Genomic DNA, 25,966 nt, shown 5'->3' with positions numbered 1-25,966 from the left:
TTAAAAACCTCCAGGGAAGGAGAGCTCACTGCCTCCCGAGGAAGCCTGTTCCACTGAGGAACTGCTCTAACTGCTAGAAAATGCTTCCTAATGTCTAGATGGAAATTCTTTGGATTTACTTTCAACCCATTGGTTCTGGTCCGACCTTCTCAGGCAACTGAAAACAACTCGGCACCATCCTCTCTATGACAGCCCTTCAAGTACTTGAAGATGGTTATCATACGTGCCTGAAGCTGCCTTCTACTGAATCAGACCCTTGGTCCATCAAAGTCAGTAATGTCTACTCAGACCGGCAGCAGCTCTCCAGGGTTTCAGGCTGAGGTCTTTCACATCACCTACTTGCCTAGTCCGTTTAACTGAAGATGCTGGGGACTGAATCTGGGACTTTCTGCATGCCAAGCAGATGCTCTTTCATAGAGCCATAGCCCCTCTCCTGTTATTACGGTCGATCTCCTGGTGGGGTTGCCAGCTCCAAGTTGGGAAAGAGCTGGAGATTTGGGGGGTGGAGCCTCGGGGGCGGGGTTTGGGGAGGGGTGGGAGTCCGATTGCCAAAGCAGCCATTTTCTCCAGGGGAACTGATCTCTATCGCCTGGGAATCAGTTGTAATAGCAGATCTCCAGTCACCACCTGGAGGTTGGCAACTCTACCTCCTGGCAACTTTAACTGCTCATAGGGCAGTTGCTCTAGTCCCCTGATCATTTTGGTTGCCCTTTTCTGCACCTGAACAAAATGGCTGCTTTGGAAGGTAGACCGTAGGGCGTTATACCCCATTGAAGTCCCTTCTGTCCCATGACCCCGTCCTCCTCAGGCTCCACCCCCAAATCTCCAGGTACTTTCCAACCCAGAGCTGGCAACCATACCTTTTCAGGGTATCATAAATGGTAAATTAGGAACTGTGCAATGTTGCACAGTGAACACACATGAAGCTGCCTTATACTGAATCCGGCCATCGGTCCATCAAGGTCAGTTTTGTCTACTCAGACCGGCAGTGGCTCTCCAGGGTCTCAGGCAGAGGTCTTTCATATCACCTACTTGGCTAGTCCCTTTAACTGGAGATGCCGGGGATTGAACCTGGGACTTTCTGCATGCCAGGCAGATGCTCTACCACTGAGCTCCGGCCCTTCTCTATGGCTCTCCAGGGTCTCAGGCAGGGGTCTTTCATATCACCTACTTGCCTAGTCCCTTTAACTGGAGATGCTGGGACCTCTTGCATGCCAAGCAGATGCTCTACCACTGAGCCACAGCCCCTCCCCAATGTTCAGAGGTGGTCTGCCATTGCCTACCTCTGTATAGCAATCCTGGACAAACTTGGGCTATCCAGGTCAGGGCAAGTAGACAATATGTGTCTCAAATCCCAGTATCTCTCAATCTCGCTTCTGTCTCAGAACACCCCGCCATCTCTCTCTCTCTCTGTGTGTGTGTGTGTGTGTGTGTGTGTGTGTGTGTGTGTAAAGTGCCGTCAAGTCGCTGCTGACTTACAGTGACCCCGTAGGGTTTTCAAGGCAAGAGACATTCAGAGGTGGTTTGCCATCGCCTGCCTCTGAGGAGCAACCCCGAACCTCTGTGGTGGCCTCCCATCCAACGTCTAACCAGGACCAACCCTGCTTAGCTTCTGAGGTCTGTTGGGATTGGGCTAGCCTGGGCCACCCAGCTCAAGGCAAGAGATGTTGAACACATGAAGCTGCCTTATACCAAATCAGACCCTTGGTCCATCAAAGTCAGATTGACAGTGGCTCTCCAGGGTCTCAGGCAGGGGTCTTTCACATCACCTACTTGCCTAGTCCCTTTAACTGGAGATGCTGGGGATTGAACCAGGGACCTTCTGCATGCCAAGCAGATGCTCTCCCACTGAGCCACAGCCCCTCCCCGTATGTGTGCAGCGGCACAACATGCCTCTGCGTTACCCGGGCACGCACACACACTTCCTTGCTTGAAGTCATGTCCTGTGCTGTTTAAAAACCCACACAGATTGGAAGAAAATCCTCACAACTGGGACTTGGGCAGCTCTTGTGCGGAAGACTTTCCTTTCTCAGTTGCACCGGCTTGGAACTGCATTTCCTTTTCGGGAAGTTCCCATTTTGTGTCTGGTTTCACGTTTCAAAAAAGCACGGACCCTTTTTAATAGAATCATGAAGTTGGAAGGGACCAACCGGCTCATCAAGTCCAAACTCCCAGCACAATGCAGGAAATTCACAACGACCTCCACCCCCCACACCCCCAGTGACCCCTACTCCATGTCCAGAAGATGCCCCCCCAACCCTTCCAGGATCCCTGGCCAATCTGGCCTGGAGGAAAATTCCTTCCTGACCCCAAATATCTTTTCCTCACAGTGTAATAAGATGAAGGTGAGCAGAGCCCTATGGGACGTCTCTCTAATATACTCTTAAAAACAAGAACTTAAAGAAAGCCCTGCTGGATCAGACCCAGGCCCATCAAGAGCAGCAGTCTGTTCACACAGTGGCCAACCAGGTGCCTCTAGGAAGCCCACAAGGAAGACGACGGCAGCAGTATTATCCTGCCTGTGTTCCACAGCACCTAAGATAATAGGCCTGCTCCTCTGATCCTGGAGAGAATAGGTATGCATCATGACTAGTATTCATCTTGGAGAGCCCTCTCCTCCATGAACATGTCCACTCCCCTCTTAAAGCCTTCCAAGTTGGTAGCCATCACCACATCTTGGGGCAGGGAGTTCCACAATTAACTGCGTCGTGTGAAGAAAGCCTTTTATCAGTTTTGAATCATCCTCCAGCTTCAGCAGATGACTCCGTAATCTGGTATTACAAGAGAGGGAGAAAATCTCCCTGTCCACTCTCTTCACACCGTGCATATAAGTATTCATCTTACTCATGATTCATCTGCTGCTTGCTGTCCAAAGAAAGCCTGCGGTAGCTAGCCAAATGCATCAAAGACTTATTTGTTTACTTCATCTACCCCATCTTCCTCTCAATGGGGACCCAAATAGGGTTGCCAATGTCCAGGTGGGGACTGGAGATCTCCCAGAATTACAGCTCTTCTCCAGAAGACAGAGATCAACTCTCCTCGAGACAGTGGCTATCTTGGAGGGTGGACTGTATGGCATTATACCTTGCTGAGGTCCTTCCTCTCCCCAAACCCTGCCCTCCTCAGGTTCCACACTTCCCAATCTCCAGGAGCTGGCAACCTTAGGCAGGTTACATCGGTCTCCTCTCCTCTGTTTTTATCCTCATAACCCTGTGAGGTAGGCTGCAAGTATGTGACTGGCCCAAGGTTGCTCAGCAAGCTTCCATGGCAGACTGAGGATTCGAACTCAGGATCCTAGGCTGACGCTGATCTAACCACTACTTCAAGCCCAAATCATTGGTAAAAAACACACCCTGTCATTAGATATGAACCATCAGATTCTTTCCAAGGCAAATTAAAAGAAGAAGAAGAGTTGGCTTTTATACCCTAATTTTCTCTACCTTTAAGGAGTTTCAGAGCGGCTTACAATCGCCTTCCCTTCTTCACCCCACAACAGACACCTTGTGAGGTAGGTAGAGAGTTCAGAGAGAACTGTGACTAGCCCAAGGTCACCCAGCAGTCTGCATGTGGAGGAGTGGGTAATTGAACCCGGCTCTCCAGAGTAGAGTCAGTCGCTCATGTGGAGGAGTGGGGAATCGAACCCGGCTCTCCAGGTTAAGAGTCTGTCACTCTTAACCACAACAGCACGCTGGCCCTGCTTTAGCCATCCCTTGGATAGCTGCAAATGTGTAGGTGTGTATGTGAGTATCCTTTGCTGTGCACCTTGTTTATGTGGAATTATGCAATGCAGGCTATCAGTCAGTTCCTGGTTCTGTGATCAAAACTGCTGAGTGTTATTTTTAGCAGAGGCAAGAAATGCTGGGTGCAGGAAGTTGATTCTGCCTCTTGTGGCACCCACATGGCTCCGGAGAGTTTTCAGAGCCCCGGGCTTCTCAGCAATTCTCAATCTGTAGCATACTCAAGCTTTAGCAGACTCAAGTTATAGACATAAAAACATCAGAAAAACTCTGCTGGATCAGACCAAGGCCCATCAAGTAGGGCTGTTGGGAAAAAAAATTGGTAAAATTTGGATTCGGCAAAATTCGGCCCGTTTTGATTTGGGAAATGCCGAAGTCCGAACTCCCCCGATTCGGATCCGTGCAATTCAGCAGGAGAGGGGACCCTTCTTGCAAGAACCCCCAGGTTTTGTGAAGATTGGGTGAGGGCCCCCCGAGATATGGGGCTCGAAAGGGGTCCCCCCAATCTGCCCATTGCAATAAAGCCATTACAAACACATTTGCGGCTTTCTGCGGCTCCGGGGGGGGGGCTTTTCGGAGGTAGAGGCCCCAAACTTTCAGCATACCTTGAGGGGACCATTCTTGCAAGAACCCGCAAGTTTGGTGACGATTGAGGCAGGGGGGCTCGAGTTATGGGGCCCGGAAGGGGTCCCCCCCTCCGCCCATTGGAATGAATAGAAATAAATAGACCGTTTGGACTCGGAGTTTGCAAAACCATGCAAAGCAACACGTGACGAGACCTTGGGAGTTTGCAAACCATGGAAAGGGACAGAGGCGCGCTAGCTATGCATAAGGAGCAGGTGGGGGTGGAATTTCCCCTTTTGCATCGGACTCAGGAGTCGGGACCGGGCAAATGCATTCTTTAAGTCACAATTTGAAAACCAGGAGGCGCGGATGCTGAGCAGCGCCGGGGAGAGACTCACGCAAGCCGCACTGTCGCACTCAACCCCAGGCTAGGGGCAAAAAACAAAAGCAGAGCACAGCACACACTCCTGCATAGGCGAGCGGGCACACACCCTCTGCAGAACGGGCGAAGTCCTCCCCTCAAACCAGTACGGCTCAGCTCAACCCCAAACGGGAAAAAAACCAAGGAGGAGGAGGCGCGGCCCGGGTGCCGAGCGGAGAGAGACTCGCTAGCCACCGCACAGACTCAACTTTAAACTTTAAAACTTTAAAAGCAGAACACACACTCCTGCAGAGGTGAGCGGGCACACCCCCCTCGGCAAAACGGGCGAAAGCCCCCTTTGGCTTCCCCCACCCACCCACAAAAACTGCTCCCCCCACACACAGACTGCTTTCCCCCCCACACACACACACAGGAGAAAAGGTATAGGGAAAAAACCCCAAAATCAAACTGTGTGGATGTCTTCCAGCAGGAGCACGGAGGAGAAGTAAATCCAATCCTATTCCGGTAAGCACCAGCAGCTCGGCCCAGTCAGGAATCGGTTCTCTCAGCAGTACCACCACCAAATTGGAAGGCAATGAATACAGTCGGGACGGGAGGGGAGGGAAGGAGTTTTTAGACTCTCTGATTGGCCAGGAGAAGACCCAGCTTGGCCACCATTGGCCGCGGGAGAATGCTGCTTACTAACTGACCGTTATGCTGCTGATTCTGAGCCCCCGAATTTGCCGAATTTATTCGGCGCGCCCCGAACTTGCCGAATTCGGCTTGTCGTTTTCTCGCCTTTTTTGAATTCAGTTCCATCCGAACTGAAAACCTCCAAATAGGGAAAGTTGGCTGTTTTTTGGTTCGGGATGAACCGAATCGACAGCCCTACCATCAAGTCCAGCTGTCTGTTCCCACAGTGGCCAACCAGGGGCCTCTGGGAAGCCACAAACAACATGACTGCAGCAGCACCATCCTGCCTGTGTTCCACCGCACCAAATATATTCGGCATGCTCCTCTGATCCTGGAGTGAATAGGTGTGCATCGTGACTAGTATCCATTTTGACTAGCAGCCATGAATACTCCTCTCTTCCATGAACACGTCCACTCCCCTCTTAAAGCCTCCCAAGTTGGCAGCCATCACCACATCCTGGGGCAGGGAGTTCCACAATTTAACTATGCGGTGTGAAGAAATTACCCCGCGTTCTAGTATTATGAGAGAGGGAGAAAAGCTTCTCCCCATCCACTCTCTCCATACCCTGCATAATTTTATAGACCTCTATCATGTCTCCCCTCAGCCGCCTTCTTTCCAAGTTAAACAGCCTTAAGCGTCTTAACCGCTCCCCATAGGACAGTTGCTCTGGTCCCCTAATCATTTTGGTTGCTCTTTTCTGCACCTTCTCAAGCTCTGCAATATCCCTTTTTAGGTGTGGTGACCAGAACTGCACATAGTCTTCCAAGGGTGGTCTCACCAGAGATTTGTACAAGGGCAGCATGATAGCAGTAGTTTTACTCTCTATGCCTCGCCTATGACCCTCCCTCTCATGGAAAAACAAGCGCATCAGTTGCCTTTGAGGTTGCAAAACCATTTCAAATGGACTACCTTTTATAGGATGTTACATCAATGGCATTTGTCACTGGTTAGAACCGTGAGAATTTATAGGATCACAGGAGGTAATTGTTGGTTCTGTAATCCCCCGAATGGTACATTTACATCTGTGGTGGCGTTGTGACAGAGCAAAGGTTTTTTTTGGATCAGATAATAAGACTATTAGCTTTTCAACTTAGATAAAGAAGAAGAGTTAAAGAAGATAAAGAAGATAAAGAAGAAGAGTTGGTTTTTATATGCCTACTTTCTCTACCACTTAAGACAGAATCAAACTGGCTTACAATCACCTTCCCTTCCCCTCCCTGTGACACCCTGTGAGATAGGTGGGGCTGAGAGAGCTGTGACTAGCCCAAGGTCACCCAGCCGGCTTCACGTGGAGGAGTGGGGAAACAAATCCAGTTCACCAGATTAGCCTCTGCTGCTCATGTGGAGGAGCGGGGAATCAAACCCGGCTCTCCAGATCAGAGTCCACTGCTCCAAACCACCGCTCTTAACCACTGCACCACGCTGGCTCTTTGCTTTACTCAGTTATGTAGCTGCTGTCCCTAAACAGTATTGGATTATTGCTTTATGTTTGCTAACAGCGATAAGGTTGGACTTTGCCAAAGTGTGGAAGTCGAAACTTAAGACGATCAGAAATAGAATGGTAAAACAGTAAAAGAAATGTTCGCTAGCTTTTGCTTATTGTTTGTTGAATTATTAGATGATGAAGAGTTGGTTTTTATATGCTGACTTTCTCTACAACTTAAGGCAGAATCAAACCGGCTTACAATCACCTACCCTTTCCCTCCCCACAACAGATACCCTGTGAGGTAGGTGGGGCTGAGAGAGCTGTGACTAGCCCAAGGTCACCCATCTGGCCTCGTATGTATGAGTGGGGAAACAAATCCAGTTCACCAGATTAGCCTCTGCCGCTCATGTGCAGGAGTGGGGAATCAAACCCGGTTCTCTAGATAAGTCCAACGCTCCAAACCATCGCTGTTAACCACTACACCACGCTGGCTCTCTATGATTTAATGATGGTTATGATTTCAAGACTTTTAAGATAGGACTTTACTAATCTAAGTGTCCTTTCTGTATTCTTATTTCTTTACTTTTTGTTTTTATCTATCTATCTATCTATCTATCTATCATCTATCTATCTATCTATCTATCTATCTATCTATCTATCTATCTATCTAATAAAACATATATAAAAAAGAAATAGAATGGTGAAACAAAGTAAAATCATTGTTTTAAGTTATTGAAGTTAACTTTGTTTCAAAAATGGCAAGATGTTGAGAGGACAACCAGATCGTGGAACAGGGTGATTCTAAGAACTGGAAAAGATGCAAAAACAGAAACAGCTGGTTTATGGTGACCCCGTAGGGTTTTCAAGGCAAGAGACGTTTGTTCGGGAGGTGGTCTGCCATTGCTTGTCTCTGGGCCCCGCCTCTGGGATTCCTTGGAGGTCTCCCATCCCAATACTAGCCAGGGTCAGGGCTGAGAGTGTGTGACTGGCCCAAGGTCACCCAGCAAGCTTCCATGGCAGAGAGGGGATTCGAACCCGGGTTTCCCAGGCCCTAGTCCAACACCTTAACCACCTCGCCATGCTGGCTCTCCTCAGTAGGGTGAATAGTTCGTTAAATTTAGTTACCAAGTTAAGTATGTATTTGATAGCTAGTCAAAAGCTCATATTGCCATTTAATTTTAAATAATTTAAAAGAGGATGGGGTGAAGTCTTCTGTTGCCCCAGAAGCAACGGGTTGAAATGAAATTAAAAGCGTTTTCGGCTAAACATCAGGAAGAATTTCCTGGCGGTTAGAGTGGTTCCTCAGTGGAACAGGCTTCCTCGGGAGGTGGTGGGCACTCCTTCTTTGGGGGGTCTTAAGCAGAGGCTAGATGGTCATCTGTCAGCAATCCTGATTCGATGAACTTACGCAGCTCGTGAGAGGGAGGGCAGGAAGGGTTGTGCCGGTGTTTGGCTCTCGTGGCTCTTCCTTACATGCCCAGGGAAATGCCGATCGCCACTTTGGGGTCAGGAAGTGATTTCCCTCCATGCCAGATTGACCAGGGATCCTGGAGGTTTTTTGCCTTCCTCTGGGCATAGAGCAGGGGACACTGGGGGAGTGGGGGGTAGTAGTTGTGAATTTCTTGCATTGTGCAGGGGGTTGGACTAGATTATCCTTGAGGTCCCTTCCAGCTGTATGTTTCTATGCCCACCTAGTCTTTCCTCCCACCCACCCCCAGCCCTTCACCCACCTTCCCTCTTCACTTGCCAGCTCTCCTTCCCCCCTTGAAGTCCCCAAGGTGTATCTTTGCCCCCTATCTTTCTGCTCCTGTTCCCCCCCAAACTTACCTCCATCTGTTTGCCGCGCTCATTTTCAGATGCCATTTGGGGATGTTCTGGGAACCCAAACTTCTACTTTGGCGTGAAATCTGCTCAGGCACACACGTTGATGGCGCTTAGTCCACAGCTCAAATTTGGGTTTAACTATTCCTATTTTCCTGCAAAACTTGGTTTCCCCCCAGGTTGTAAAAGGCTGTGTCTTAACCCTGGGTGGTCCCATTGTATGGATTTTTCGATCCGCAACAGGGAGACGGGCACCTGTAGATGTATAGATGCCAGGCTGCCAGGCAGGTGTTTAGAACAAGCCACCAGAAGTAAAGTTACCAGCGCGCAAGTGGAAAACGAAAGTGGTAAATTGCCCTCTGGGGCTTTTGTGGGAGTGACAAAGAAAGGAACGGGCACTGCCAAACAGAAAGGGCTCCTCTTCGTTTTCTGTCCCTTTAAACCAGTGGTTCCCAACCTTTTTTTGACCAGGGACCACTAGGGCTTTTTTGTTCGGTGCAGGGACCCCAAGGCTCAAAATAAAAATTCCGAGAATTTGAAAATAAACTTTAATCATAACTGTTAGTTAAACATTAAACTTAGAATAATATTTGAATATATATATTTTATAATAGAGAACTTTTAATTGAAAATATTTATTTATTATGGGTTTATAACTTTGTTTCGCGGACCTTAATTTAGTTCTCGCGGACCCCTGGGGGTCCATGGACCCCCGGTTGGGAACCAGTGCTTTAAACTGAGAGCCAGTGCGGTGTAGTGGTTAACAGCGGTGGCTTGGAGCGGTGGACTCTGATCACACCCTCTCAACCCCACCTACCTCACAGGGTGTCTGCTGTGTGGAGGGGAAGGTGATTGTAAGCCCGTTTGAGTCTTCCTTAAGTGGTAGAGAAAGTTGGCAATCGAACTCTAGGGCATTGAAGCCCCTCCACTCTCCAAACCCTGCCCTCCTCAGGCGCCGCCCAAAAACCTAATGCCGGTAACAAAGAGGGACCTGGCAACCCTACCATTGACGCAAGGGTTTACTTCCCCCTCCAACATTGCGCAAAATGTGTTAAACTGAGCATGGGGTTAAACTATGGGGGGATTCCACCCACCCCCCATGCTTTTTTCAGATCAGGTTGAAGATATTTGTCTCGGCAGAGGAAAACTCACAGGGTGGTAAGTTTTTCTACACTCACCCCTTTCTGGCAGCCCGGAAAGGGGTGTGTGTGGCTTAATCCTTTCTCTCGAGATTCCCTCTTGAGATTCCCCAGCACGAGAGAAAGGATTAACGTCTCCCCGAGTGCAACGAACTTAATCTGAATTGGGGTCCCCCCGCCCCACAACTTCCACAAAGCTCTTCCTGTTGCTGCCTTCCCTAGCTACTGGCATCCGAAGGTACACTTCCTCCGAATATGGAGGTTCCATTTAATTGTCGCCACTAACAGCCATTGGTGGGCTCGATCCACCAGGTATATGTCTAATGAAAGAGCCAATGTGGTATAGGAGTAGTTTCGGGCTAGTGTCGGGGAGACCTGGGTTCGAATCCCCACTGGTGCCATGGAAACTCACTGGGTGACCTTGGGCCAGTCGCACTCTGTCAGCCGTTAACCTACCTCGCAGGGTTGTTGTGAGGATAAACCGGAGGAGAGCAGAACGACATAAGCTACTTTTCATCCCTATTGGGGGGAAAGTTGAGGTTGCCAATGAATTAATAAAATTAAAATCAAACAGTAGGAAAGAGTAGGAGTCCAGTAGCACCTTAAAGACTAACAAAATTTCTGGCAGGGTGTGAGCTTTCGTGAGCCACAGCTCACTTCTTCAGATACAGCTAGAATGCGATTCCGTCTATCCTTAAGTAGAGACACACGAACACACACAAACACATGAAGCTGCCTTATACTGAACTTGGTCCATCAGAGTCAGTATTGTCTACTCAGACCGGCAGCGGCTCTCCAGGGTCTCAGGCTGAGGTCTTTCCCATCACCTTCACATGAGCGGCGGAGGCTAATATGGTGAACTGGATTTGTTTCCTCACTCCTACACATGAAGCCAGCTGAGTGACCTTGGGTTGGTCACAGTTCTCTCAGCCCCACCTACCTCATGGGGTGTCTGTTGTGGGGAGGGGAAGGGAAGGCAATTGCAAGCCAGTTTGATTCTCCCTTAAGTGGTAGAGCAGGGGTGGGGAACCTTTTTTCCGCCAAGGGCCATTTGGATATTTATAACATCATTCGCTGGCCATACAAAATTATCAACTTAAAAATTAGTCGACCAATACGTTTCTCCATGGCCCGGGTGAGAAAGTTTCTTGGGCGGTCCTAGCCGCTCCATAGCTAACGACACTTCTGCAAGGGGGGGGGGGAGAAAGGTTCTTTTTCTCAGCAAAATATACACACATCTGCCTTGAATAGAGGCTATTCTTGTCCGCGGGAGGGGACGGATCGCCAGTCCTAGATCCTTATGAGCTAGAGATCTGCCAGGACTCACGAAGGGCCAGACCAAATGATTTTGCATGCCTTAAATGGCCCAAGGCCTGACGTTCCCCACCCCTGTGGTAGAGAAAGTTGGCATATAAAAACCAACTCTTCTTCTTCTTCTTCTACTTCTACTTGCCTAGTGAGTCCCTTTAACTGGAGATGCTGGGGATTGAACCTGGGACCTTCTGCATGCCAAGCAGATGCTCTACCACTGAGCCACCCGCCCCCCCCCTCCACAATTAGACACACTATGGCAATGCAAATGTCAAAAGCAAGTAAATGACATTAGCAGGCGTGATTGGATTAGGTGTGATATGCAGAGGGGTAGTAGGTGTGCAGAAATCAGCATTGGTAATGAGACAGGAATCCCAGATCTCTATTCAGTTTCGGAAAATGCACAGTCTTGAGCTTCATTATTAGTTGTAATTCAGCAATCTCTCTTTCTAATTTCCCTTTCCAATCTCCTGTGAAAAACATCTGAGGCCTGGTGAATACAAGCTGCACGATATGACGGTGAGATTTTAGGGAGGTATATTGGACTGCCCCACTTCAGATTGGAGGGGGCCACCTCATCGTGGGTCCCACAGGTTAAAAAAAAAAAATCCCCCACAGCAAAACCAAATAGCTCACCGGGGACATGTGTAGACCATCCCAAAACCAGCTGTCCTCACCAGCAGCGGCCAGAGGAGCATATTTTTGGATCGCAACAGGCACCTCGCCAAGTGAAGGAGTTTATGCCGCATCACGCAACAAGCAATGGGAATGTGTGGTTCAGAAATGCTGACTTGTAGATAAATTATAGATAATGAATTAAAGATAAATGGTAATGTAGATTATATAATGATAGGTTAAGGTAATTTTAAATCTGCCAGAATACTTCTCCGGAAGTCCAGTGGTGGTGGGACGCTCAGTTAAGGTGGGTGGTGGGTATTTGGGCACTGTTTATTCTATAATATTATAATAGAAGATGTAAAACTGTAGTATAAGTGCTCTTTTTGTATTTTTTGTATTTTTGAATTTTTGTTTTGCTTTTTAGTTATTTGTTTATGCGATTTATAATTTGTTATATTTTTTTATGAAAACCAATACAAAAAATTATAAAAAAAAGAAAAGAAATGCTGACTTCTTGTCAGAGGCGGCAATTCTAGGAACTGAAATGATTACCGATGGCTTTCCATGAAACAGAAACTTCACAGCTGCGCAGCGAATTAGATATTTCTCAAGGGGAAAGTACTTCCGATTTTCAGAAGACCTCAGCGGTAGTGCGGGGGGGGGGGGGAGGGGGAGCAGACCACAATGTGCATTTGGGGAAACGTCATTCAGAAATCAGGAACGGGTGTAGATGTTGTCGTTTTTCCTGTTAAACTTTTTTTATTTCAAGACCTGGGTTCAACAATACGTTACAAAACATTTATAGCTCTAATGTACAAAATGTTTAAATCATATTTGCTCTGACTGACACAGTCTTTAAAAACTTCTACAGAACTGTAGTTATTCATAGAATCATAGAGTTGGAAGGGACCACCAGGGTCATCTAGTCCAACCCCCTGCATAATGCAGGAAATTCACCACTACCTCCCCCCCACACACACCCCCAGGGACCAGAAGATGGCCAAGATGCCAAGATATTTTACATCTCCTTCAATGAGGAAAAGAAAGGATTGCTTCAGAGCGTCCGAAAGGGTAATTCGTTCAGAAGGGTCAAACTTCAACATTTTTTGTAGGAGATCAAATAGGTTTTCATGCTCAGAATCATGGCACTGCATGAATTCCTTCAGTGGTTTACAGCGCCTTGAAACATTTCTTCCAGGAACAGGTGTAGATGTTGTGCCTAGAATGACATATGAGAAGCAAGCAGCTGCTAGATCTGGTTCTTATGAAATATGAAAAAGAAGAGTTGGTTTTTATATGCCGACTTTCTCTACCACTTAAGGAAGACTCAAACCGGCTTACAATCGCCTTCCCTTCCCCTTCCCACAACAGACACCCTGGGAGGTAGGTGAGGCTGAGAGAGCTCTAATACATCTGTGACCAGCCCAAGGTCACCCAGCTGGCTTCACAGGTAGGAGTGGGGAAACCAACCTGGTTCCCCAGATTAGTCCACCGCTCCTAACCACTGCTCTTAGCCACTACACCACACAGTTTACTCTGAACTTTGGGGCCTGCAGATCTCCCACAATGACAACTGATCGGCCAGAGTTTTCCTGGAATGGCGACTGATCTTCGAACTACAGAGATCCGTTCCCCTGGAGCAAATGGCTGTTTTTGGAGGGCGGACTCTATGGCATTATACTCTACTGCAGGGGTGGGGAACATCAGACCCGGGGGCCGTATAAGGCCCGGGAAATCATTTGATCTGGCCCTTCATGGGTCCTGGCAGATCTCTAGCTCAGAAGGATGCTGCCCTGCCTGAATCTCTTGGGCCCAGCTGGGGACAGGAGAGCTCAAAAGTGAGTCGCTCTGCATGGCAGACACTTGGAGCCGTCTCCGGCCGTGCCTCTTGGCTAAATGTCTGACCAAATATAGTAGGCTGATTTTTAAGTTGATAATTTTGTATGGCCCGCGAATGACGTTATAAATATCCAAATGGCCCTTGACAGAAAAATGGTTCCCCACCTCTGCTCTACTGGGTCCCCACCCCAAACCCTGCCCTCCCTAGGCTCCACCCCCAAATCTCCAGGGATTTCCCAACCCGGAGTTGGCAACCCTAGGTGCCTGCCAATGTTATCCCTTCCACTGTCCACTGCAATGGAAACAATCCCTGTTCCAGACGTGGAACCCCTCAGCCCTGCCCATAACGGTCGTAACTGTCATTGCCCACCTTGATTCACAATCGGAACCGGCCCGACTGGGCGTTCTCGCCAGCTGCCCGCCAAGGAAGCAGCCGTCCTGCAGGGCGCTTTGATGTGACTCGACGGGGATGTCGCCTGCAGAGGCGCATGGTGTGGCGCCCCAAATTCCGGCAAAGAGCAACCCGTCGACATCCCACGGGAGTACTCTGGGGGCCACCTGGAGGGTGGCGAGCCTATTTGCGGGGGCTTCGGGGCTCGGAGCGTGCCCGGGCTACGGAGGAGCTGTGAGTGCCCGGGCGGGAGGGCGCCGAAAGGGCCACAAGCCCTCGGGCTGACCAGCCCTGACCGCAATCCTGAATCGAGCGTCTTTATTGACAGCGTCTCCCTTGACCTTTAGGAAGCTCAAAGGCTGCAACTTCTAAACCAGAGGTGAGCAATTCTGGCCGAAATGGGTCTTTTGTCTGTCGCTCAAAGTGCATAACAATTTGTTGGGAGCATCAGACCACTGGTTTGCCACTTTGGCGAGGCACCCGGAAGAAATGTTTAATCGCTCAAGGGCTGAGACCCATTAAGAGCACTGGCGTGGAAGAGGGATTCAGATTCTGTAACTGATACGAATGTTTTTAATGGCATTTGCCGTATTGACAAATGAATCGGAGTGGAAGACGGGCCCCACGCATGGATCTCCAGCCACTGTTTAACGCCCCGAGTTCAATACCAAAACTTCAAAGCAATGACGCCAAGTCCAGTGGTTATGTTGCCATATACCGCAATAAAGTCCAGTAAAGATGATCTGGAGCCCCATGGTGCAGAGGGGTCAGCTGCAGTACTGCAGTCCAAGCTCTGCCCACAACCTGAGTTCGATCCCGACAGAAGTCGGTTTCAGGTAGCCGGCTCAAGGTTGACTCGTCCTTCTGTCCTTCCGAGGTTGGTAAAATGAGCACCCAGCTTGCTGGGGTGAAAGTATGTGGACGACTGGGGAAGGCACTGGCAAACCACCCCATAAACAAAGTCTGCCTAGTAAAGGGATGTGATGTCACCCCATGGGTCAGGAATGACCCGGTGCTTGCACAGGGGACTACCTGTATCCTTTAAAAAAAAAGATGATCCCATCCACCACAAGAGAGGAATCTGGTACTTCCTATTTCATGGCATATCCTTTCTTCAGTCGCATTAGCACAAGCTGGACTCCACCGCAGCCTTCTTCAGTTCATACCATAACCAATATGGCATAATATTGGTGATTTGGGAGACTTACTCTCTTGCCTGAATAAGCAGTTTTAGACTCATCCACAGTTGCGCTCCGTTCTTCTAGCTGGAGATCTCCTGCTATTACAACTGATCTCCAGCCGATAGAGATCAGTTCCCCTGGAGAAAATGGCCGCTTGGGCCAGCTGCAGGTTGCAAAATCCTTGGAGATTTGGGGACGGAGCCTAAGGTGGGGTTTGGGGAGGGAAGGGAACATAAGGAACATAACAAAAGCCCTGCTGGATCAGACCAAGGCCCATCAAGTCCAGCAGTCTGTTCACACAGTGGCCAACCAGGTGCCTCTAGGAAGCCCACAAACAAGGCGACTGCAGCAGTATTGTCCTGCCTGTGTTAAGGACATAAGAACATAACAAAAGCCCTGCTGGATCAGACCCAGGACCATCAAGTCCAGCAGTCTGTTCACATAGTGGCCAACCAGGTGCCTCTAGGAAGCCCACAAGGAAGACGACTGCAGCAGCAGCAGCATCCTGCCTGTGTTCCACAGCACCTGATATAATAGGCATGCTCCTCTGATCCTGGATAACATAGGTATGCAACATGACTAGTATCCATTTTTACTAGTATCCATGAATAGCCCTCTCCTCCATGAACATGTCCACCCCCCTCTTCAAGCCTTCCAAGTTGGCAGCCATCACCACATCCTGGGGCAGGGAGTTCCTGGGGTCACTGGGGGCTTGTGGGGGAGGTAGTTGTGAAATGCCTGCATTGTGCAGGGTGTTGGACTAGATAACCCTGGTGGTCCCTTCCAACTCTATGATCCCACAATTTAACTATATGGTGTGTGAAGAAATACTTTTAAACGTTTTGAATCTCTCACCCTTCAGCTTTAGCAGATGACCCCGCGTTCTAGTATTATGAAAGAGGGAGAAAAGGTTCTCCTGTCCACTCTCTCCATACCGTGCATAATTTTATAGACCTCTATCATGTCTCCCCTTAATCGCCTTCTTTCCAAGCTAAACAGCCCTAAGCATTTTAACCGCTCCTCCTAGGGCAGTTACTCTAGTCCCCTGATCATTTCGGTTGCTCTTTTCTGCACCTTCTCAAGCTTCTGCAATATCCTTTTTTAGGTGTGGTGAATAGAACTGTACACAGTATTCCAAGTGTGGTCTCACCATAGATTTGTACAAGGGCAGTATGATAGCAGCAGTTTTATTCTCAATTCCTCACCTAATTATGGCCAGCGTGGAATTTGCCTTTTTCACAGCAGCCGCACACTGGGTTGACATCTTCATTGAGCGATCCACTACCACCCCAAGATCCCTTTCTTGGTCTGTTGCTGCCAGCACAGATCCCATCAGTCTATATGTGAAGTTGGGATTTTTTGCCCCAATATGCATCACTTTACACTTCCTCAGCAAAGGAGAACTGATCATGGTAGACTGGAGATCAGTTGTAATTCTGAGAGATAGGCAGGCTTGATCTCGAGGATGGCACCCCTGTTCCAAAAGCAAGTGGAGCTAACTTGCCAACCTCCAGTTGGGGTCTGGAGAACTCCCGGAATTACAACCGATCTACAGAATACAGGGATGAGTTCCCCTGGTGAGAAAATGGCTGCCTTGGAGGGTGGACTCTATGTCATCACATGGCATAGCCAGCGTGGTGTAGCGGTTAGGAGTGGTGGACTCTAATCTGGAGAACCGGGTTTGATTCCCCACTCCTCCACATGAGTGGTGGACTCTAAGCTAGTGAACTGGGTTGGTTTCCCCACTCCGACACATGAAGCCTGCTGGGGGACCTTGGGCTAGTCACAGCTCTCTTTGAACTCTCTCAGCCCCACCTACCTTCCAGGGTGTCTGTTGTGGGGAGGGGAAGGGAAGGCGATTGTAAGCCGGGATTGATTCTCCTTAAAAGGTAGAGAAAGTCGGCATACAAAAACCAGCTCTTCTTCTTCTCTCTTAGGAAAGTGAACTGTTTCCCCACAGCCATTTAACTCCTTGTGTGCCCTACAGGCTAGGCTCTTCGTCTTCTTCTTCATCCCTGCTGAGGTCCCTCCCTGCCCCAAACCCCGTCCTTCCCAGGATCCACCCCCAAATCTCCAGGGATTTCCCAACCCCAAATATGTAGTATAGGCCCTTCCGTATGTCCTGTGTGCCCAGCATCCTGGAAAAATGTGGACGGAGATGTCCTCATAATCCTTAGAATGGTTAAACCTTTAATGTTCCACTGCTCTAGGTAACCTCCTTTGCATGACCACATGTCCCCTCCACCATATCCTGCAACCGACACACCTGTGCGGCTGATTTGGGAATGATTTGACGTGCTCAGCGGTCAAAGCAACAACAACAGCCATGCTTCCTTCCTCCTCAGGGTCAGTTCTCATATCTCTGCCGGGTTGTTCCCCCTCAGAACCCCTTGAACTTTTCTCAAATGTCGCTCAAATGTCAGCTTTCCTTTGATACCGCTGGGAGGAGATCCTACTTTAAGGGACTTCAATGCCATAGAGTCCAATGGCCAAAGTGGCCATTTTCTCTAGGTGAACTGATCTCTATCGGCTGGAGATATTCATGGGCTATTCATGGCTACTAGTTAAAATGGATACTAGTCATGATGCACACTTATTCTCTCCAGGATCAGAGGAGCATGCCCGTTATATTAGGTTCTTTGGAACACAGGCAGGAATAATGCTGCTGCAGTCATCTTGTTCGTGGGCTTCCTAGAGGCACCTGGTTGGCCCCTGTGTGAACAGACTGCTGGACTTGATGGACCTTGGTCTGGTCCAGCATGGCCTTTCTTATGTTCTTATGAATACTAGTCATGATGCACGCTTATTTTCTCCAGGATCAGAGGAGCATGCCCGTTATATTAGGTGCTGTGGATCACAGGCAGGATAAATGCTGCTGCTGTCGTCTTGTTTGTGGGCTTCCTAGAGGCACCTGGTTGGCCACTGTGTGAACAGACTGCTGGACTTGATGGGCCTTGGTCTGATCCAGCGTGGCCTTACTTATGTTCTTATGGAGGCTAGGGCTAGCCATGGCTACTAGTCATGATGCATCCCTGTTCTCTCCAGGATCAGAGGAGCATGCCCATTATATTAGGTGCTGTGGATCACAGGCAGGATAAATGCTGCTGCAGTCGTCTTGTTTGTGGGCTTCCTAGAGGCCCCTGGTTGGCCACTGTGTGAACAGACTGCTGGACTTGATGGGCCTGGGTCTGATCCAGCAGGGCCTTCCTTATGTTCTTATGAGTTGTAATAGCAGGAGATCTCCAGCTCCTACCTGGAGGTTGGCGACCCTAGCTGCAGATGAGGCACACCGGCCAGGAAAGAGGTCTGGCCGGAGACAGAGGCAGAAGGAAAGAGAAACGGATGGTCAGCGGGAGACCAGAGTCTCGGAGGAGAAGGAACCGGGGAGTGGTTCCCCTCTCCTCACACAGAAAAAATATGCGCGACTTAGGCCAAGTTGCAATTTCTAAGCAGGCCCTTTCAGGAATCCGGAAAGGCTTGGACAGCTCCCAGGTTTTGAGGGCCCCAAGCAATCATATAATTAGGAAAGCTGGATTAGATTTAGATGAAGGTGGAGTGAAAATTGGAGGGAGGAACATTAATACTTTGAGATATGCCGATGACACTACATTATTGGCAGAAAATAGGGAAGATTTGAAACGACTACTGCTGAAAGTTAAAAGAGAAAGTGCCAAAGCAGGACTACAGCTGAACGTCAAGAAAACAAAAGTAATGACTACAGGAGAATTACACAACTTTAAGGTTGACAATGAGGACATTGAAATTGTTCAAGACTTTCTATTCCTTGGCTCCACCATCAACCAAAAGGGAGACTGCAGCCAAGACATCAGAAGGAGATTGAGACTGGGAAGGGCAGCCATGAAGGAGCTAGAAAAGATTTTGAAGTGTAAGGATGTGTCACTGGCCGCCAAGATTAAGTTAATTCATGCCATCATATTCCCTATTACTATGTATGGGTGTGAAAGCTGGACAGTGAAGAAAGCTGATAGGAAGAAAACAGATTCCTTTGAAATGTGGCGTTGGAGGAGAGTGTGACGGATACCGTGGACTGCCAAAAAAACAAATCAGTGGGTTATAGATCAAATCAAGCCTGAACTGACCCTAGAAGCTAAAATGACTAAACTGGGGCTGTCGTATTTTGGTCACGTCATGAGACGACAAGAGTCACTGGAAAAGACAGTCATGCTAGGAAAAGTTGAGGGCAGCAGGAAAAGAGGAAGACCCAACAAGAGATGGACTGACTCAATAAAGGAAGCCACAGCCTTCAATTTGCAAGATCTGAGCAAGGCTGTCAAAGATAGGACATTTTGAGGACTTTCATTCATAGGGTCGCCATGAGTCGGAAGCGACTTGACGGCACTTCTCACAGACACACACACACACACACACACACACACACACACACACAATCATAAAAATGGCAAATGATTAAAAACAAGGCAACTAGAACTTATAAAATGCCAAAATAATTTAACGCAATTTGAGGCCTGGCCAACCTCCCACCCCTGCCACCAGCGACTAGCCCTATCGCGTGTTTAAAATGGAAGCAACTGTCACCTGCCCTCTTGCAGGATGAGGGCGGCATGTAAAGTTGTGTGACGTGAAATGTGTTACAGCAATCGCGTGCAAAATACGCATGCATTGAAAACCTTCATGCAAATTGCTTTTTTCGTAGCAATTAAAAAAAAAAAGGGATCCAGAGCTGGTTTTGTTGAAAGCTCAGTGATTCCCTCTGTTTGCAGTAGGCTTAACTAGTTCCTGTTGGGGGGGGGACAGGACCCCCTACTCCCATCATGCTCTTTCCACCACCACACAACTGGGTGGAGAGAGAAAAATGGGAGGGGCGAACACAGGGTTTCCAGGTCCCTCTTTGCCACTGGCGGGAGGTTTTGGGGCGGAGCCTGAGAAGGGCGGGGTTTGGGGAGGGGAGGGACTGCAATGCCGTAGAGTCCGATTGCCAAAGCGGCCATTTTCTCCAGGGGAACTGACCTGTATCGGCTGGAGATCCGTTGTAATAGCAGGAGATCTCCAGCTAGTACCTGGATGTTGGCAATCCTACACAGGGAGCTGGTTCCAGAGAGAGGGGGCAGCCGCTGAAAATGCCCTTGCCCTGGTGGTTGACAGGTGGGCAATTCGCAGACCAGGCACCTGTAGAGGGCCCTGCAATGATGATCTAAGAAGGCGAGGGGGCGGTCATACTGGGAGAGGTGGTCATGCTGGTTACGTTATTTATAGTCCGCCTTTTCACAGGGTCTCAAGGGGGATTGCAAATAGGCTGCTTCCTCGCAGACTACTCGGGGCTTTGCTTCGATTATGTTTGCGTTTTCCGACCATCAGAGGTGGCCTCGCTCTCCCACCCCCTCGCGTTTCCGCCCATTTTGCCAGCGTTTTCTGGATTCGCATTTAGCCAGCATCCAGAAAACGCAGGGAAACCTCACGGAAACGCGCAGGGAGAGCAAGGGGTCCTCTGAATGTCAGGAAATGCAAACATATTCAAAGCAAAGCCCCGAAGTAGTCAGCGGGGGGGGGGGGGGACTGCAAGGAAACAGTCATGCATATATGGCCATAGTGAGCCAGTACAATCACAAAAATGGGACATTCAATAACCTATGCAGCAGTGTAATGCAGTAGCTAAAAAGGCAAATGTGATCTTGGGCTGTGTCAACAGAAGTATAGTGTCCAGATCACGTGAAGTGATGGTATCGCTTTACTCTGCTCTGGTTAGACCTCAGCTAGAGTACTGTGTTCAGTTTTGGGCATCACAATTTAAGAAAGATGTAGACAAGCTGGAACGGGTCCAGAGGAGGGCAACAAAGATGGCGAGGGGTCTGGAGACCAAGTGCGGAAAGGTTCAAGGAGCTGGGTATGTTTAGCCTGAAGAGGAGAAGACTGAGAGGTGATATGAGAACCATCTTCAAATACTTGAAGGGCTGTCAGAGAGAGGAGGGTGCCGAGTTGTTTTCTGTTGCCCCAGAAGATGGGACCAGAACCAACGGGTTGAAATTAAATCAAAAGAGCTTCCGTCTAGACATTAGGAAGAATTTTCTAACAGTTAGAGCGATTCCTCAGTGGAACAAGGTTCCTCGGGAGGCGGTGGGCTCTCCTTCCCTGGAGGTTTTTGAGCAGAGGCTAGATGGCCATCTGTCAGCAATGCTGATTCTATGACCTTAGGCAGATGAAGAGAGGGAGGGCATCTTGGCCATCTTCTGGTCACTAGGGGTCTGGGGGGGAGGTAGTTGTGAGTTTCCTGCATTGTGCAGGGGGTTGGACTAGATGACCCTGGTGGCCCCTTCCAACTCTATGATTCTATGTATTGGGAATAGGAATTTAGAAGTCTGGAGGGTGAGCATCGGAATCAGATTACTACAAACTGGGGTTGTCAGTGCAAAGCTAGCAACCAGTGCGAGATTCGTCTTTGGGGAGGGGGAGACCTCACCAGCGCTGTAATGTCATTGCTGGTGACAGCTGATGTCTCTTCTGGATAGGGCTGCCAACCTCCAGGTGGTAGATCGAGATCTCCTGGGGTTAAAAGTGATCTGCAAGCGACAGAGATCAATTCACCTGGAGCAAAAGCGCCTCATTGGAAGGTTGGGTCTGTGGCACGATATCCCACTGGAGCCCCTCCACAAACACCGCCCTCCTTAGGCTCCACCCCCCAAACCCCCAGGTATTTCCCAACCCAGAGCTGGCAACCCTACTTCCGGACAAACCACCTGTGCCGTCCGCACATCTCTGACAACGCTAATAATAGAGTGTTTGCTGAATGCTAGAGTGGCACAGTGACGTACTGATGCCGCTTCCCAAGTAATGTTGGGAAGTGGCACCGGCACGTTCCCCTCGGGATGCCAACCTCCAGGTACTAGCTGGCGATCTCCCGCTATTACAACTGATCTCCAGCCAATAGAGATCAGTTCCCCTGGAGAAAATGGCTGCCCTGGCCATCTATGGCATTGAAGTTCCCTCCCCAAACCCTGCCCTCCTTAGGCTCTGCCCCAAAAACCTCCCACCGGTGGCGAAAAGGGACCTGGCTACCCTATCCCCAGGGAAGTTTGCTCACTGCTGGACCTTCCAGCGTTCCACAGGGTACTCAAGGCAGCTTTGTTTTGGGTGTCCTTTGGTTAGCGTGACATACTGGGGTATTTATTTGTATGGTATTTATATTTATTATATTTTTAATGTTATGATCTGCCCCGTCCCCTGTGGGGAAAGAGTGTGGGGTTAGGGTTGCCAACCTCCAGGTACTAGCTGGAGATCTCCTGCTATTACAATTGATCTCCAGCTGATAGAGATCAGTTCTGTTGGGTATTAGATAGCGAGCTTTGTTACATGTCAGACAGTTAAAGGGTTAATATTGTAACTGACCAAGTGGTCCGTATGGTGGCCATTGCAGCCGTCCTTAAGGGTCACGTATACAACAATTTGCATGCTTAACTGCTTTCGATATCCTTTGTTAGAAACGAAAGCAGTTACCCACTTCTTCTCTGAACGCCAGCCTGGAAGGATGAGAGGCATTCTTGCTCTCAAGAATGCCTACTCATGAGAAAGCTTAGCGCCTGCCAGAGGATTCTGGCAAGTCTAGGAAACCTAGAATGTAGACAGAATTATTTGTTTTGCTCCCAGTGAATTTACCCTCTACCCTGAGTTAGAGTAAAGATTGTTTATTACAAAGACAAACGTCTTGTGTCTTTTGTGCGTGTGTGTGATCAAGCCTTATTCTCAATAGACCAAGAGGAACGATCCAATCCCTCTGAATGGTAGCAGTAAGTTAAATTCACAAGTTCCTTCACTGGAATACTTAACAAGTTCACCTGGAGAAAAGGGCCATGGGGTAGAATTAAAATTTGTAGAAGTCACCTAATAAAAATGACACAGTTTGATGTGGGTGTTTTTTTTTTATTTGCATCCTAGGGGGATTTGTCAAGAAACAATGAGTCCCTTCAAACTGGAACATGAGGAAAATTATTCGTTCCGTCCTGACCTGGTAAGTGAAAGTCACACGCCCCGTTTCTGTAACCTGCCATTGCCGAAGGAAGGAATCAGCCGGATCACTCGATCACATTTTCATGTCGTGAAGATCGATGGCGCGAGCATTCGGCACATGCTGAAGCGGAGCTATAATACACGTCAGGGTCCAGGTTTTAACGTAACCAGATGATGACTGTGGCTATGATTGGTCATTTATGCATGGGAGTTTTGCCTGAGGTTCGTTGCTGGCTGGACCCACAGTTTCCTGTTGGGAACCTGCACCAGCAACCTCCAAACTCAAATCCAGTCCCAGCCCCTTGAAATGCTGCTTTGTAATCGCAGTGCTCGCTGTGAGAGAGGATTCCCCCCCCAAAAAAAAACCAGTTGCCGCATAAAAACCATAAAGTTTCTCGTGTTTCCTTAGAGAGGCATGGTGTGGTGTCTGGGTTTTCCTGGAAGTGATGTCATGCCATCATCGATGCCCCCCAATGTCCCCACCCCCCATTTCATCCCAGACGCTGCCTGCTGTTTTTTTTTTTTTTGCATGATTTGCTGCTAAAGCATTTTTACTATTTAAGCATTTTGAACATTTCTGACCTGCCTTTCTAAAACCAATCAATAATTTATTATGGTCCTGGATCTGCGAAATAAAACTGACATTAACGGAGTGCTTATAAGGATATATTAAAACTGTAACTCTGTAGGCTAGGGTTGCCGGACCATGCCTAGCGTCTGGCAGGACGTTTCGGGGCGGGGACATGAGGGGGCTACAACGTCACGTGTGCTGTTATGTCACGTCTGGCAAAAGCTCAGAAGTGGCAGGGTAGCTCTAGGAATCGCTGGCAACTTGATGGTCAAACCAGAAGCGATGTAACAGCACATGCAATGCCGGGGGGTTAAAAAAAAGTTATTGCAACTTCAAGGATTAAGTAGCTTATCTAACAATTCCGGCAGCCATTTAAACAACCAACAAATCAGCTGCTCCTTCCCAGACCTAGGCCAGGATGCAGATGGACTCTCCTCCAAAATTTAACTCTTTTTAAAACTATACTCTGTAACTCTTTGCCACACATTCAAGGACTTGCCCCTTTCCTGTTGGCTTCGACTGGGGAATGGGTGAGTCATTCTGCCTCACTGGGTGGGCGTGATTAGCCCGTCCCATGATCCCCCATGCAGAGACTCAGCAGGCACGCCGACTCTCAGGAGAGCGTGCCCACAGCATCTCTGTACGAGTCATTACTGCTCCAGTTAGGAGACAAGCTTAAAACAATGAGCCAAGCAGAAATAGGGAGCAGGCTCCCTTAAGAGCTGGAAAGTTTCAGTCTCCCCTGCTCTGAATTTAGTAAGGATCAGTCTAGGTGAGGTACGTAGGGTTGCCAACCTAGCTGGAGGTCTCCTGCTATTACAGCTGATCTCCAGCCAACAGAGGTCAGTTAACCTGGAGAAAATGGCTGCTTTGGCCATTGGACTCTATGGCATTGAAGTCCCTCCCCAAACTCCACCCTCCTCAGGCTCCGCCCCAAAAGCCACCGGTGGCAAAGAGGGACCTGGGGACCCTAGAGGTACGGGCAGCACTGTTTCCAGAGCTCACAAAGGGTTTTGCCTGTGCATGGCCACAATTTAAATTGGGAACACTTGCGTCATTATCCTGACCCGAATGTGTCTGCAAAGACACAAACCAGGTACGAGTGCCTGTGGGCCGGCCTCAATGGGACGAGCAGCAGCTCCGTAAAGTGTTTTTTGACCAAGACAAGGCCGGGGAAGAACGGGTTAACCTCCTCCCCCTGTGCGGTAGTCCTAAGCCAGATCAGGACCCCCCACCACACACACACACAGCTGTTATTTGGAAAGAGAAAAGCCCTGCGGTGGCCCGAACATGGAACTCCCTGCATCTTGTCTCGTTTGGCCCCAAGTCTTTGGGAGGTCTAAGGGGGAAGGTGTAATTAAGACATAAGTGTCCCTCGGCAATTAAACATATGGGAAATGGCAGGTTACGCAGATCCACAAAGCGCTCCATCATAACAGCCTTTTATGCATGGCGGTGTCCATCGCGGTTGCCCCTCTGACGACTTTGGGTCTGTGGTCATGCGCGCCATCATCTTCATTATTTATTGAATACAGTCAATGACCAGCATAACAATTGCAGTAATACAATACAATTACCCCAACATTTATTGGTCTGTCTCTCGGGCCAACAGTGATCTCCGTATTCTGATGGCAACGTAACAGAACTTGGCCACTGCGTATGAGATGGTGGTGTTCTTATCTTCGAGCAGAAATTTTGCCATTGAAGTGCTAGCATATCTAAAGGAACTGGAGTACTCACTAAACCTGGCCAGCAAAGGTAGAATTAGGCAATTCCTAATATCCCTGTAAAATTCACAATCCAATAATATACGTTCAATTTACTCGATCTCAAGAGCGTTGCAAGGGCATAACCATGCCTCCACGGGCCAGCATTGAAATCTCCTGCTGAGCAGGGCCGAAGGGAAGGCATTAAATCAGGCTCTAGAAAAGGCCCACCGATACTTCAAAAAGTGATAGTTGCTAAATATGGAGCAGCAGAGATTCCCGCCCATGACTTTAATAACCTGTATGAATTTGGAAGGAGGGCTGTCTCATTTTGCATTTCAGTATCAGTAACGCTTTGGTGGATCAATGTTTTCGCCCTCCTGAATCCTAGTTCCAACGATTGTTTAGGGTCTATGCCTAACTTGAACAATTTTTTAACTATCCCTTCACTCTAAGTAGATTGAGGGATGAGTAGGAGGAAAGGCATTAAACCCATTGGATGAAGGTGTACTTTCAGACAATAGTTAATAATAATCATCCAAGCCCTGGTCTCCACTTTTAACAATCCCGCCTCCTGACGTAATGTTTATGCCAATGCCATTTCCGACCGTCAGAGGTCGCCTCGCC

The sequence above is a fragment of the Euleptes europaea genome, chromosome 3, assembly GCF_029931775.1.
Source record: "Euleptes europaea isolate rEulEur1 chromosome 3, rEulEur1.hap1, whole genome shotgun sequence".
In the NCBI taxonomy this organism is placed as follows: Eukaryota; Metazoa; Chordata; class Lepidosauria; order Squamata; family Sphaerodactylidae; genus Euleptes; species Euleptes europaea.
This window is presented reverse-complemented; position numbering follows the sequence as displayed.